This window comes from Aythya ferina (genome assembly GCF_964211825.1).
Source record: "Aythya ferina genome assembly, chromosome: 8".
NCBI classification, from domain to species: Eukaryota; Metazoa; Chordata; class Aves; order Anseriformes; family Anatidae; genus Aythya; species Aythya ferina.
Window position 1 is genome coordinate 4232565 of NC_140304.1, and position 14650 is coordinate 4247214.

General features: G+C 37.8%; 1 protein-coding gene across 7 annotated transcripts in view; it reads right to left on the bottom strand.

The window, feature by feature from the left end:
• Nucleotides 1-14650, bottom strand: part of PLPPR5 (phospholipid phosphatase related 5) — a 286848-nt gene that overhangs the window by 90083 nt on the left and 182115 nt on the right. The gene's annotated exons all lie outside the window — the stretch shown is intronic.

Below are 14650 nucleotides of genomic sequence, written 5' to 3' on the forward strand. Positions count from 1 at the left end.
TCAGAAGGGAATATTGCATCTACATTGATGATACAGCAGCAGGGAAGAGACAGAATGAACTGAATTGTTACAGACCTCCTGGCTTATCCAGGCAAAATTGGCAAATAGCAGGAAGGAGACTTACATAAAAACTTTAGAAGAGCATTGACCACAGAATAATCAGGGAAGCAAAGGAATATCTGCAATAGAGGATTTTTTTAATTTATTTTGTTTTTCACAAATTTCATCCAACTGTGATTAAAATGTTAAATCCAGGGAAAAGTACTACTCAAATTTATGTTTATAGGACCATCATAATGCAAGAGGAAAATCATTTGCTAGAGGGAGGAGCACAGCATAGAATCAGAAACAGGATCTTGCATCCCGGAACACCCTCAATGTGATTCGGATAAGTTAAGCACCTAAACTAGGCTTTTCATATGGTCTTAATATGTAGTTCACATACAGAGACAACTCCAGTAGGTGACTAAGCTCTACTGCATAGGGCAGGATGAATCATCCTCTGAAAGTGCCATTCATTCCATACTGAGAAATACCAACTTCTGATGATATCACTTGCACAATAATGAAAAAAGCTTTGAGGACTATCTTAGACTAGCACCCATCTTTTAAAGGTCTGCAGTGAGACATGATCAACTTTACTCTTAACTTTCACTTCCACATCACTAATCTAGCTCCAAAATAGGAATTATACTTTTCATGAGTCACACAGGGAGGAAAAGAAAAAGGCAAGGTAACAGTAGCATAAGCATTAATACTGCATTTGTATTGCAGCATTATGTAGAGCTAGACCCTATTTCCAAAGAAGGCAACATTTTGCCCTGCTAAGCTTGGGGACCTCATACAATGCAGTACAAATATATGAGGGAACAAGCAGATGGAGATGAAACAAATGAGGAGGAGGACAAGGCAACAATGAATTGATTGAGTTATATATAATGAGTAGCAGTCACAGCACATTAGTTGCCTAGTCAGTGTTTACATCGATAAGATAATTAGTCTTCATAAAACTGCTTGCTATCTTCACATTAAGGAAAAGTATTATTGCATGCAAGTTCCTCATAGGTTAGAACAGCAAATTCGGGATGCCGGAGGCATGTTGTGTAACACAGCCCTGTAAATCTTGAAAACTAAAGCCTGTATTAGCACTTCTACTACCATGCTGCCAGAACAACAACAACAAAAATACAGAATACTCTTTTGTCGATGTGAAATGAAACTAGACCCTGACATTTGAATACACTTACAAAGATTATTTAATCTAACCTAAGGTAAAACCCAGGAAAAAGCCTACCACTTACAAAATTGTTACCACAGCTATAAAGTCTTCATCATTGGCAAACACATTTTCAGCACTGCAATGTTATACAAAGTGTCTGGAAGCCTGGCAATTTTTGGCGTAATTGGTTCAATAAAAATAATACAAATAACTTCAAAATTTAGGCATAAACATACTTATCTCATTCACCCAGAATATTCACCCACCTTCTTATCAATTCTTTTGATGAAGGAACCTCCCCCCCCTTCAGAGTTAATCAGCAATACCTTGGACTATTGATACAACAGATTAATGAATCAGTAGCTGACATAAGCAGAGCACTAACTTATTCATGGTGCAGCAGTCAAGTGGAAAAAAAAAAATCACATGGACCTGCCCAGTGCAGTACACTGTATGCATCTGTACAGTTAGATTTATATATAGTCCAAAATTAGTTCAGACATTTGCACAATGCCTGAAGGTTTTACAGACCAATTCAAAAAACTCCCTTTACATACTACTGAATTAATTTCACTCATTTGAATATGGCAGTCTTGTTGTGCTGTAATTTGCCTTCTTGTGTATATTTTTTATTGTAAACAATGAGACCGATTAATTACAATTTCTGAGTTAAATATTGTGTATGTCTCCATTACAGGGCTGTACTTAAAGTGAATGTTTGCCCACTCATCAAGATTCTGTGTTGTCAGTATGAAACTTTTGCCAGTCTGAAAGTACACAAACATGAAGAAAAGAAATGCTCAGCCAATCCAGCCAATAATCCTGTGGTTATTTTTGCCCTCATCTACACTTTAGCCACCTATAAGAACTGGAGTATAGCAGTACTCAGTGCTTTTAAACACAGAATAAACACTTTGCTCAGAGATGTGTGAACAACAGCTGACATTACCAGATAGATGGAGATACACTTCTGTATTAACTAAAGGAGACTTTGCTCATTCACAGGAAAAACTTGTGTGAAAAATCATTCTCTGTATGCTTGTAGGGTTGATGTTTTATAACCTGGACTCTACCTGGATGAATGCAACCTCTGATTTTTAAACTGCATGCTTAAACAGAAGTACAACTTCAAATGTTAGGTCTGCACACTTGCCATCTTTTGCTAATTCCTCATCTAGGGAATGTAATACTCTGAAATACATAGGGTGAAGAAGGTAAAAGCCTTTCAGAGGCATGCAGAAGATATTAGGCTGTCACGTTGGCATGGCAGTCTGCAAGGAAGTGTGAGGTCTTCCTCCTGACACTGAGGAGTCATCGATTCAGTGTCAGCTGCATATTAAAGCTTGCAGTTCTCTCTCTCTCCGTAACCAAGCTTGGCCCTGAACTGTAGTATCATGAACAGGTAAATTATACAAGACTCCAAAGACAATTTCAAGCACAAGTCTGTACATAAGATTAAATTAACCCACTTACTAACTCTCTCTCAAATGGGAAAGACAAATAGACTAATATCATAAATTATGCACCATAATCACTGCATACTTCCAGCTCTGGTTATCATTAAATGTATGCAGCTCATCCTGGCAGCAGTCCAATACATTCTCAGCAACAGTTTCTTGCTGGATAAGCTCAAGCAGTTGTATGGTAGAACTACTTATGTTCTTACAAATTATACCAGACATTTCTCATTAGCATTACACCTGAAAACCCATTCCCAAGTTGGATATTACCCATTCTTTCATAAAATTAAAAGCATATGAAATGCATAGAAAAAGCGAGCTCAAGATACCTTAAGCCTGTGTTTTAATAGAGGGGAAAAAAAAAAAAAAAAAGGAAAAAAAGCGCCACAATTTACCAAACAGAATTACAGACAATATACATCACTAACAGGTCATTGTTCAATAAAGTTAGAAATAAAGCTGATGATTGTTTTAGGTTACTTTGAAAAATTTAAATATAAAAAATACCTGAAGCCCAATCCATAATATTCATCACCCAGGACACAGCTCTCCTGTACCCTGGCATAGCCCTCATCATTCATGATCCAGACAGCTACAGGGGTGCATGCAATACGTTTCCATTCAACACTAGGACATTCATGTTACATTCATGTCTTCACACAAATCCTTGCTGTGAAAAATATCCTTTCTTTTATAGCTTGATCATAAGCAACACGAAAAGGCAGAAAACTTTGGAAAGAGGAAAAATTGAAGTCTAATGGCAAGAAGTACAGCTACAAAGACAAAAAGCAGACCAGTGACAATGTGCCTTGCAGCCATTTCCCACACTGGTGTGCTTCACAAAAGCACACGGTTCATGCCCACTGCAGGACAGATGCCTCTGCACTTGGAGAAGCCCCCCACCTGCTGCAGAAAGCCACCTCTACAATATTGCTTGTGGCTACAAGGCTAAGCTCAGAGCAGGACTAAAGAGACAACCTTTGCTTACGGCGTGACCTGCAGTGCAAACAGGTCTCATAAGTGTATTTGTAAGAATACAGTCATTCAGTGAAAACAAACATTGGAGGAACTATGCACTTCCATCCATCATTATCCAGATATTTTCCTTCTATCAAGGTATCTCCATCCTTAGAGATATTCAAAACTTCAGCTGGGCTAGTCTCTGAGCAACCTGACCTGATACTGAAGCCAGCCCTCCGCTGAGCAAATTGGTCGATTACATGACCACTGGGAGTCCCTTCAAACCATTTTTTTTCTGCGATTCTCTGAATTACTGTTGATTTACTATGACCCACAAATTTGTAATCTTAATGACTACAATCCATTTTAATGGTGATTCACTGCAATTACTTTAATTCATTTGATTATTGCAATTCATATCTAAAAATAAAATCTTATTTCCTCTAAATCGGTGAATTGGTACAGTGAAGCTGTCCATCTGCTTACCTACACTGGCAGCAGCAAAGATATCTGCTAATTTTCCCCTTTCTAGAGAAAGAGTCATATATATATATATATACGCTTCAATAAAACACATGCTTCAATAAGCTGCCATATAAAACTTGTTACAGGATTGGTCCTTAAAAAAAAAAGAAAAAAAAAGATAATAACCTGAGAGGCTACCCCTTTGACTTGGTCATCATTACACACCATAACCACCTTCCAGGCAACATGTACACTGACAAGCATTAGAAGGAGACTCAGAAAGGCAACAAGGAAAAAAAAATAAACTTCAACAGTTGAAAAGTCCCTTCTAAAAGAGCACCTTTGCTGCTTTGACTGCTTTGAGAAGTGAATCCTGAACCACAAGGAGCAGCTGGAAAGGTAAAGAGCCAGAGTAACAGCAAATATACCAGCTTTTGAAGATTCTTTGTGGTAACTTGCCACTGTTGGTGTTAAAATTATTAATAATGTTAAAATTATTAATAACCAAAGTTTTCAAGCTCTTAATTAAACTAATATACTTGAGATTCTTTCTCATCTGAAAATATTTTGAATATTCAGAATATTTTCTGAATATTCTAAAAATTTTCAAGAAATTGCTAAGCTAGAGCTCAAGATATAACTCGGGGATGCTGTCAAGTTACTGTGTAATTAAATAGATGCTTGATTACATAATACACAGGTCTTCTGCTTTGATCACTGCTTTTTAGAAGTCCTTATTCAGTGCTTTATTCAGCTAGCTAACCAGCTGAACTCCAGACAAACTGTACTAAAAAATGGAAGTGGCAAGTGATCGCGTGTCCAAAATGATTAAAGAGGGGGGAGAGAGATTGTACAAGTGTACACTTATAAAGTTGGCAAGAACATCAGAAGTTGAAATTACAGTTTTCTTGTGGGAAAATGCAGTAAGTGGGATGTTCTGTGGGCTTCTGCCAGGGCAAAAGGATTACAACATAGCAGCTCAGCAGTTCATGTGGCAACTATTGTACTTCCACAGACAGCAGGACACCATGAAGAGAACTTGATGCACAAACAGTGTGGCTTGCAACGTATGAGATCCTCTTCCTAGGCCTGGCAAGCGGTTGAGGGGTGAGAAGGACATATCACTGGGACACACTCAAGTAACATAAAATATCTTCAGCATTCCTTTTTTGGAAAGGATTAACTGATACCTGCCAGAACTATTAGCAGTGTGTCTCTCCTCTTAGGACCACCTAGTGATTTTATTCTAACGGCCTTAAAGCATCACGCAGTTCTTCCTCACGCCACATTACAGAAGGTTCATTTACTTTGAAGTGACTGCACTGTGGTAATGCTGTAATTATGAAGTATATCTCAGAAATAGACATTAAAATATTATTAGAGTTTGGTGTCTTCCCCCTGCCCCCCCCCAAATTCTGTTAATTTAGAGAAATTAAAAGCAGTAGGAGATCTGAGGACAGAACATAAGGGCTGCAGGATCAGATTCTCACTAAGCTGGCATGAAAACTAACCTTAGGGAAATGGAGTGGGCGGTTGCTAAAAAGATACAACCATCTCAGGACACATAATTTTTATGGCATTAACCTTTTCATCATTGAGCAATGCCAGTATCCAGCATGCTGAATACTGCTTCTATAGTAACTAGGACAGTATCCAAATTGGATTTAAGCAAATTATTTAGCTTATTAGGCATCCTAATGTCCACTGTTTAATTCCATTAGAAACAATTAAAATTTCAGTTAGCAAAAAAATAATAGGCACACAGAAATAGGTACAATTTCATATTTTTCCCTAATGACCTTGGCTTTAGTTACTCAGATAAAATCAACAATGAGTTTAGGAAAACTCCATATGGTGTATTACATATGAGTCTAAAAAAATGCATATCATCCACATAGGTTTAAATCATATACTCACTGTTTAATCTCTCAACTCTCTTGCAATAATGTTGCAACTAGCAACTCCAGAAACAAGGGTAGTGAAAATCGGAACACAGAAGACTTTTTATCATAAACTCTTCCTCAGAAATGGAAGAAGAAAAAAAAAAAAAAAAAGGAAGGAGAAGTGTTCGTTAATACACAACAATTTAATCCTGTATTGGTAGCTGTATCTTACTAGATCTATGTAATGAATAGATACTTCTAGATAATCTTTTCATTTCAGCTTTCATAATATCACTACTGTGGGAGTTTTAAAGAAATATAAAGTATTAAAGCTTATAAACCAATTGGGATAATTATGACATAAAAGACTTAAAATAGACTTACACTGTCTAAAAATATACTTACACACACTAAAAATATCCCATAGACAAAGGAAAGTTCCTATCCAACACGTATAGAACTACTTCTAGGAAGGCCAGCAAGAGAGGTAAATCACAGTGCATTCACTCCATGATGGAAAATTTCTTCTTTCTACATTTCTCATAGTCAGGGCTAGAAAAGTCATCGCATCAGAGTGAAGAGCAATAATGAACCCAGAAACCTCTTCAGACTTCAAGACAATTCTGGAAAAAATCATTCATGGATTAGTTTCCCTCAGATTATCTCCCTTGGATCCTGCTCTCCTTACTATCCTCCCTTCTGCTTTCTTGTGCTTTGATCTATTTCTTGCAAGTAAAAAAGGCTTTAAGAAAAGCTGGAGTAATAGTACCCACTTAATGTTATTGACTACTCCAATTGCTTTCATTACCAGCAGGTGAAGATGAAGAAAGGGGAGCTGGCTCATTTCTGTACTTCCTGGGGTGGCTAGCACAACCCTTACATGCAGGACATTTACTCGCATCTGGTTCTCTATTACACAAGTGCTTAACAACTTAAACAATTATCTGCTACAGTGAAATTGCTTACTAGGGTGTTACTGGTTTACGAGAGCCAAGCTCAGAAATTGCTTGGGAAGATTACATTACAAATAAAGAACATTTATCGAATTACTGTGCTTTATCCATTTCAAAGAAGCAGCAGCTTTCCAATGTTTGCCTTGTCAGTAGAAGATATTAATAAGTTTCATTAGCACAATTAGTACTCATCAGCATCAGTTCTTTCTCTTACGGTTCCATTGCTCCCAGTGAATGATTAGTGTTGAAATCCTCTTCTCCCTGAATATTTACCATCCTGTTAGATATGGCTGGAAGTTTAATCTTTCAGGGCATTGGCAAATAATATGTGTTGCTTTTCTTGATAGTAAAATACTACACAAATAGTCAGAGCCTCTCTGGGGACCATTTCCAACAGTGGAGTACTTCTTTCTAGCAATGATGGAACAGATGTGTATTGTGGTACATTCATATTTTATTGTAAAATGTTACTAAAATGAACTACAGAAATTATCAATTGAAAAGAATTGTGCAAGAATGACTTATATATAAAGTACTTTCTATTCAAGAGCAGTTTAAATGAACAGTGCAGTAAATAAAGGCTGAACAATATTTGGCAATAATATGTACAAGGCTCAGACTCCAAGCAGGTAAACTTTCCTGTTTCTGCCAAGGAAGAGAGTCTGTTGGAACAGAGGAAAAGCACACAAATTCTAGAGATGTATTTCCCTGCACACTCTTTGTCAAACGATCTGTATATAGAATCCAACAAGATTTTAAAAGGTCTAATAATTTTGTTTGCTTTGGGAATGAGGCCATTGGATAGTCAATCATGACATTTGCTTTTTAAGATGTTAAGATGTTTTAACTATACTGTTCTGGAAAAAATTAATGACAAAGACTGCCTGAGCAATTCACTTAGTCCCTCCTTCAATGCTCACGTATTTCCTTAAAACCTCTGCTTTGTGTCACCTGTTGGGATTGTGTTGTACCTGAACTCATAAGCCAGGAGTAGTTAATGGAATACAAGATTTGAAAACAAAAACAGTCATCGCCCATAATTCAGATGATCCATGAAATCAAAAACAAGTTTTCCCTAAATCAAAATGAGTGAAAGGGATACCTGTTATTGAAAGAACAACTTTCCACAAAACAGCAAGCCAAGGATATCCAAAATTCACTGAATGCTGTAAAGGATATTTTGCAAGTGGGGTTTTCACCCAAAGTGTATTTATTTTATTTTTCCTATTAAGTCACTGTATAATTTCACTTTCATCAAAAACTGTGTGTATTTAATCCTGTTCTGATAGTTCACGTTGATGTATGTTATTCAAAACACGGCATTGCTTTAAAACAGTTTTCATTTCCTTAAAACATCATCAAAAACCTGCTGAATATATTATTATCATCATTACTACTAATGGGGTAGAACTGCTACCATAATCTTTGTAGTTTTTTCTTTCAGGAAAAATTCCTTTCAGGATCTACATTTTGCACTTCAGGGGCTACGCAGAACATTAAGAGCTAAATCATGGAGAAGAGATCAACAACACATAACAGTATTATTAGAAACAAATCTGCATGCCATTTTAATATTACACTTCCCTGTTTGCGTATGGTTTCACTTCACATTGAAGCATAAAGTTATCAGGCATCTTACTCCATACCTGAAGAGAATTACAAATCTTGGAATGAGGACTAATACACAAATGAGCACCAACAGATACATTTGGTAGCAGCACACCACTGTACATTATAACCTTATTTGTCTAAGAGCAGACTCCAGTATGCATATCTAGTGTATTCAGTGGAATATCTTAAGGGTCCATTGCAAAAAGAAAAAAAAAATATTAAAGATTTAAAGAAAAATATATTTTGAAACTTACAAAAAAAAAAAAAGTTTGTTTGAGAAGTGGTGACTTTGAAGGCTGTACTTCAATGGGAGACATGAAATACTTTTCACTTAATTCCTTGTTGGCATTCCAGCATTGCCACAAATTCATACAATTGCAGTTCAGTCATTCATATGACACTAGTTTCTGCATCCTATGCCAAGTGCCCTACTGGCTATAAGTTTTAAGACTGTTGACAAGCTACTTAGGTACTAGAAGCAGAGGGAGAAAAAAACAAAACAGAGAGAGAGAGAGAAGAAAGTGGTAGGCTTTAAAATTACACAAGAGAGAGATTATACATAATGCCCTTTTTAGGCAGAAAATAAATCCTTAGAACCCAAAGGGTAAAGGAGAAATAAAGATTGACCTCCTACTGTTGAATCAGCTGTAAATTGTCTGAGTCATCTTGACTCTCAGCTATGAGAAAGCTCACAATTCAATAGAGAATAAATTGCATAATGAGCTCTGCAGAGTGCATAACCAAGGCAAAGGGAAATGTCAGCCAGGATCTCTCGAGAAGCATTAAAAAAAATAAAAAATAATTTTAAAAAAAAATCACAAAACATTGCTGGATTGCTACAAAATATATCTCCAGTAAAAACGAAAAAAGGACAAAGCCTATCAGCACAGCTAAGCACAGTTCAGGGCTCTGTGCTAAGAACTCAGAAGTCTGTTATGCATTAACACAAGTTTTCCACAAAATTTAGAGAGGTAGGTGATTAATGTAACTACTGTCTGAAGGACAGAAGTCAATAGTATTCTCACAGCTGTATGTATTAAAGGATCTGGCCACTGACATACTAATATTCTAATTTCTGTATTCAAAAAATGTAAGTTCAGTAATTTCTAAATGTGAATACAGGGTGAAGAAGTTATTATATCTTCTCTAGAGATTCCAATGAGTATATTCCTATATCCATAACAGGGTGGGGGAGATGAAACACTATCTAGATAGCACCACTTAATACTTTTCATAGCAGAGTACCTAGAATACCTAAACCTAAACTCACAGAAGTTTGCAAGAATAGCAGAAGCTTGCATCTGGTGATACTGAGTCATTTTAAAACTAGTACAGTTAAGATTTAAGGTATTTAGCCTGAGTCCACCAGGCATTTTTGACAATTAACTGTCATATCTAAATTACCTCCATTAAAGAGAGAGTTAAGGTTACCTCACAGTTTTGGACAGCTGTTTTCAGCATATGTATTATAAAAACATAAAGCAACAAATGAGTTAAAACTTCACAAAGAAGGTAGAAATAAAACAGGGTTTTGGTAAGGATGGAAAAGGTAGGGAAATCTTAGTCCAAAGGACAGTCGAACAGTACTCTTGGAGAATAATGGACCTTTGAAATCTGAATTTATGGTCTGTCATAAGATTTGCATGAGTTGGTATTGCCAGAAAAGCTAACTTTTGATACTTCATGGCTTTAAGGAGATTAATCTCAAAATCTGATGCTTACATAAACTTTTTTATGGAAAAGGTGCTTGGAGGAAAACAATAAATAACCAAGTGCAGCAACATGCTATAAGAATTCAATACCTTAGACAAAAAAAAAAAAAAAGGTTGTGGGGGGGACAAAAAAGAAACTGTATAAATGATGCTTTGAACCAGCAGAAGTTCTTGACAGCAACAGGAAGTAACAGATGCTTGCACAGCTCAGGTTCTGCCATAGAAATTCAGCTTCTGAGCTTTCAAAGTCTTATAAAATTTACATTTTTTCCTCCAGCTTAGGTAGCTGGATACAGACTCCAGGCTCCATCCAATAGGATCAACACATGAAAAGAAGGTTCATCTCTTTGAATTGCACTAACGAAAGTATCTGGAAAAGATAACAGAATACCCAAATAATATCTTCTTCTATCATTTGTGAATTGAAGAGGACAGATGTTTTCTGAAAGGTTGACAGTAGCAGCTTACAAAACTGCTCTGTAGAGAAGAGCCAGCATTTTGAAATGTGTAGATCTTAACATCACCAGAATAATGAAGATTGCAGAGGCCCTGGTTTTCTTGCAGCTAGAAGTTTTTGTACATCTTATCTGTTTAAATAATTTCTCCCCCTAGGTCAGAAACAAGTTAGGGAAAAAAAAATAAATCCACTATATAAGGTAGGTATTGCTAGAAAGACCAAAAGAATAGAAACTAGATCTACCAAATTTTCTCATGATGTAATGCCACTACTTAGCAGAGTTGAGCCTATGCTTAGGAGCAAGCTTTAAGAGAAGGGAGAAAAAAAAAAACACACACACACACACTTTATTCTGTCTTGTTGCAAGAAAGAGACTAGTCTTAGCATTCCCCTCATGTAAATCAGTCTGATCTCCACCTTTTCTTTTGCTCCTAACCTGCAGGCTACTCATGAAAAAGTCATACATTTCTGCAAAGAGTAAAATAGAACCTGACTAGCATGTAATGCAACTATTCCCTGCTGCTGCTTCCAGCCAGCACCTTCATGTCTCCTTCTAGGGCTGAGGTACCAATCTTCACATAGCTTCAGCTGTTCTGCCCCTGCTTGCCACCCAGCCCAGATTGCCTGTCTGAGGGCTAACTCCCTGCTTTCCCGCTGCTGCTGAGCTCTGGAGAAAGGCTACCAGGACATCAGTAGCATGGAGAGAAACAGCACCTCAGGTGCTTCTCTGAGAAGCAAGCTAGGAATTGTGTACGGTCCCATGTCATATCCTGTATCCCTTTCACGTGTGCTCTAATAGCCAAGTAAATAAAGGCTAACAGTCTTCCAGCAAAATGAAGTTTTCCTGTGTCCCATGATAAATACAATCTTGAAATAGAGACTGGGGAAGCTGTTTACAGCCACCTTAACTATTAACGTACCTCTGCAAATAAATGGTCTCTCTGGCAGATAGCCCAGTCCTATAAATATTGCAGACATCAGGTCTCCACAGGGACATAATCACCACCAAATGACTGTCACCACCACTGGCACCTCATGGTTGCTATTCCGTTTTATCAGCATAGAGAACTTTGTGTGGCTGCATGGTTACAGATACTTGAACTCACCCAATTTCTTCTTTTGCTCTCCAGCTGCTGCCTAAGCATAAGTACAATTGTTGCCTTACTATGTCTTTGATATATGTGGGTGGATTAATTTCTTCTGCTAGAGAAATGAGGAACATATAATGAAACCTTTAAAGTAAGGCTATGACGTCTCACAGACCTTCCTTCTCATCACCCAAATACTTCAGCTCAGGTGCTCAGATATTGCATACTTCTCTTATCCAATTTCTTTAAAAAAGAATTACAGTTGTTATATTTCTTGACCACCTTGTCATCCTAGAGAACACTGCAAACAATAAGCAATTATAGAATATAGCACTGCTACTATATATCTGTTGTCTTCTGTTTGCATATCTTATCCACTGTGGGCTTGAATTATTCTTCAGATTTTACAAACAACAAGAAAGAATATGAATAAGGATGAAAAACTCCCTCCAACGTTCAGGAATAGAAACCATGTCCCCTGACCCCCATCTACTAATCCAGTTGCTCTCTACTGTCTCCTTAGTGACTTCCATGACATAAACTTATGTAACAGTATCATGAAATCATCAGGTTTTTTGATCCCTTAATGCCATTAGATTTGATGATACAGAGGTCATGCATCTTGATGCAGTCTCAGCATGACATGACACAGGCAAGAAAAGCCAACGGATCTGCAGTGATTTGTGTCACAGTGGATCACAAATGTTATTTGAAAAGAGTGAACATAAATTGCCAAGTTACAAAACTAGCTGAAGTGATGTGACAGAAATAATACCAGACGATGAAACAATTTTCTATCCACATGGACGCAACTTCCAAAATGTGCTGGCATAAATAAATAAATAATTTAAAAGCCAAGGATCTGTGGAGGATGAAAACTTTCTCAGGAAAGGTCACGTAAGTCATTATGTCTTCCTTGGAATATTGCTGTGTTTTTTCCACAGTTCATGACATCACCCTCCCTCTATTTATTGGATATCTCTAAATGTATCATATTCTGAGCATCTCAAAGCAACCAAAGCACTGGCTTCCCAGTACCATTGTGTGGTAAGGTGATGTGTACCAAGACACAGAGACTTTAGGAACTAGATCCACAGATGGATCTTAATACTACTCAACTTTTACTTCTAAAATCCAGTATTAAGCATCACTGAAACCACCAGGACACAATTTAAGTGCTGCCAGTTAGCATAAAATCCAGGCATAACAATGCCCAGCTGTCTCTGTAGTAAGCTCCAGGTGGCACATGCAATACAGCACTGGAAGTCTGCGGATTATTAGAAAATTGAATGAAAATTCCCCACTCTCCCTCACCCTGAGCAATGTTTATCTGAAGATCTGTAGTCCACAGAACCCAATGATACTAGCATGCACAATAAGTCAGGAAAGTTTGTGCTCAGAATACATCTTAGTTCTTTTCCTCAAGCTTCCCCATACCAAATCAGCTGGCAACCCTAGAAACACAAGTAACGTGCATTAAAAGATAAGCTACGTGTTTTTTTTTTTGTTTTGTTTTGTTTTTTTTTTTTTTATACACAATTCAAATGTTTGGACATAGAAATGCTTAAATAAAAATGGGAACAAAACCTCTGTAGATACAAATGAGCACAACTACTCTAAACTGAGATGCCAATATAAGATTTGCTCCATAAGGCAGTCAGGGTCTCCTTCACATCAACGTTTTCCTGGGTTCCACCAGATATACATTGTTGTATAATAATGTATTTGTTACAATGTAGTTTGGCCCATTCTAGATGTAAACATATGCCTATTGTAAGAGCCGGAAAGGGACACTTGCACACCACAGAACTTGAATGATTGCAGCGTAGCGCACTTACACCTAGATACTAGCACAAGATTTCCCACAGGTGCTCTCCCTGCCACCCCACATACACAGGTGCAACCAGTGTGCTCCCAGTCCTGCTCACAGCTATGGCTGTGCAGTGCTCTTAGCCATAGCCCTGGTAAGCTACCATTAGCATAGCTAGGCTAGCAGCTGGGACACAGCCATAGCAGCCAGGTACTTCAAAACCTCACAGGTCTCAAGTTCTGCTGAATTTGTGTGCTGGGGGGGCCTGACTGGTCAACCGCAAAGTGGCTCAAGTAGAGCCCAACAGAGCTATGCCATGCTGAAGCTCTGGCTCCGCTGCAGGGCAGATGTAATTAGGGCAATCTCTACCATAAGCATGACCTACTAGCATAAAATTATATATATATATATATATATATATATATATGTCTTTAGTAGTTATAGTGTGAATGGTCTCAAATATAAGAGCAAGATATAAGGAAACTGTTTTTAAATGGAGCTTGATTTACTCAATATCACAGAATCACAGAATTTCTAAGTTGGAAAAGACCTCAAGATCATTGAGTCCAACCTCTGACCTAACACTAACAAGTCCTCCACTAAACCATATCCCTAAGCTCTACATCTAAACATCTTTTAAAGACCTCCAGGGATGGTGACTCAATCACTTCCCTGGGCAGCCCATTCCAATGCTTAACAACCCTTTCGGTAAAGAAGTTCTTCCTAACATCTAACCTAAAACTCCCCTGGCGCAACTTAAGTCCATTCCCCCTCGTCCTGTCACCAGGCACGTGGGAGAACAGACCAACCCCCACCTCACTACAGCCTCCTTTAAGGTACCTGTAGAGAGTGATAAGGTCACCCCTGAGCCTTCTTTTCTCCAGGCTGAACAAGCCCAGCTCCCTCAGCTGCTCCTCGTAGGACTTCTTCTCCAGACCCCTCACCAGCTTGGTCGCCCTTCTCTGGACTCGCTTGAGCACCTCAATGTCCTTCTTGTAGCGAGGGGCCCAAAACTGAACACAGTACTCAAGG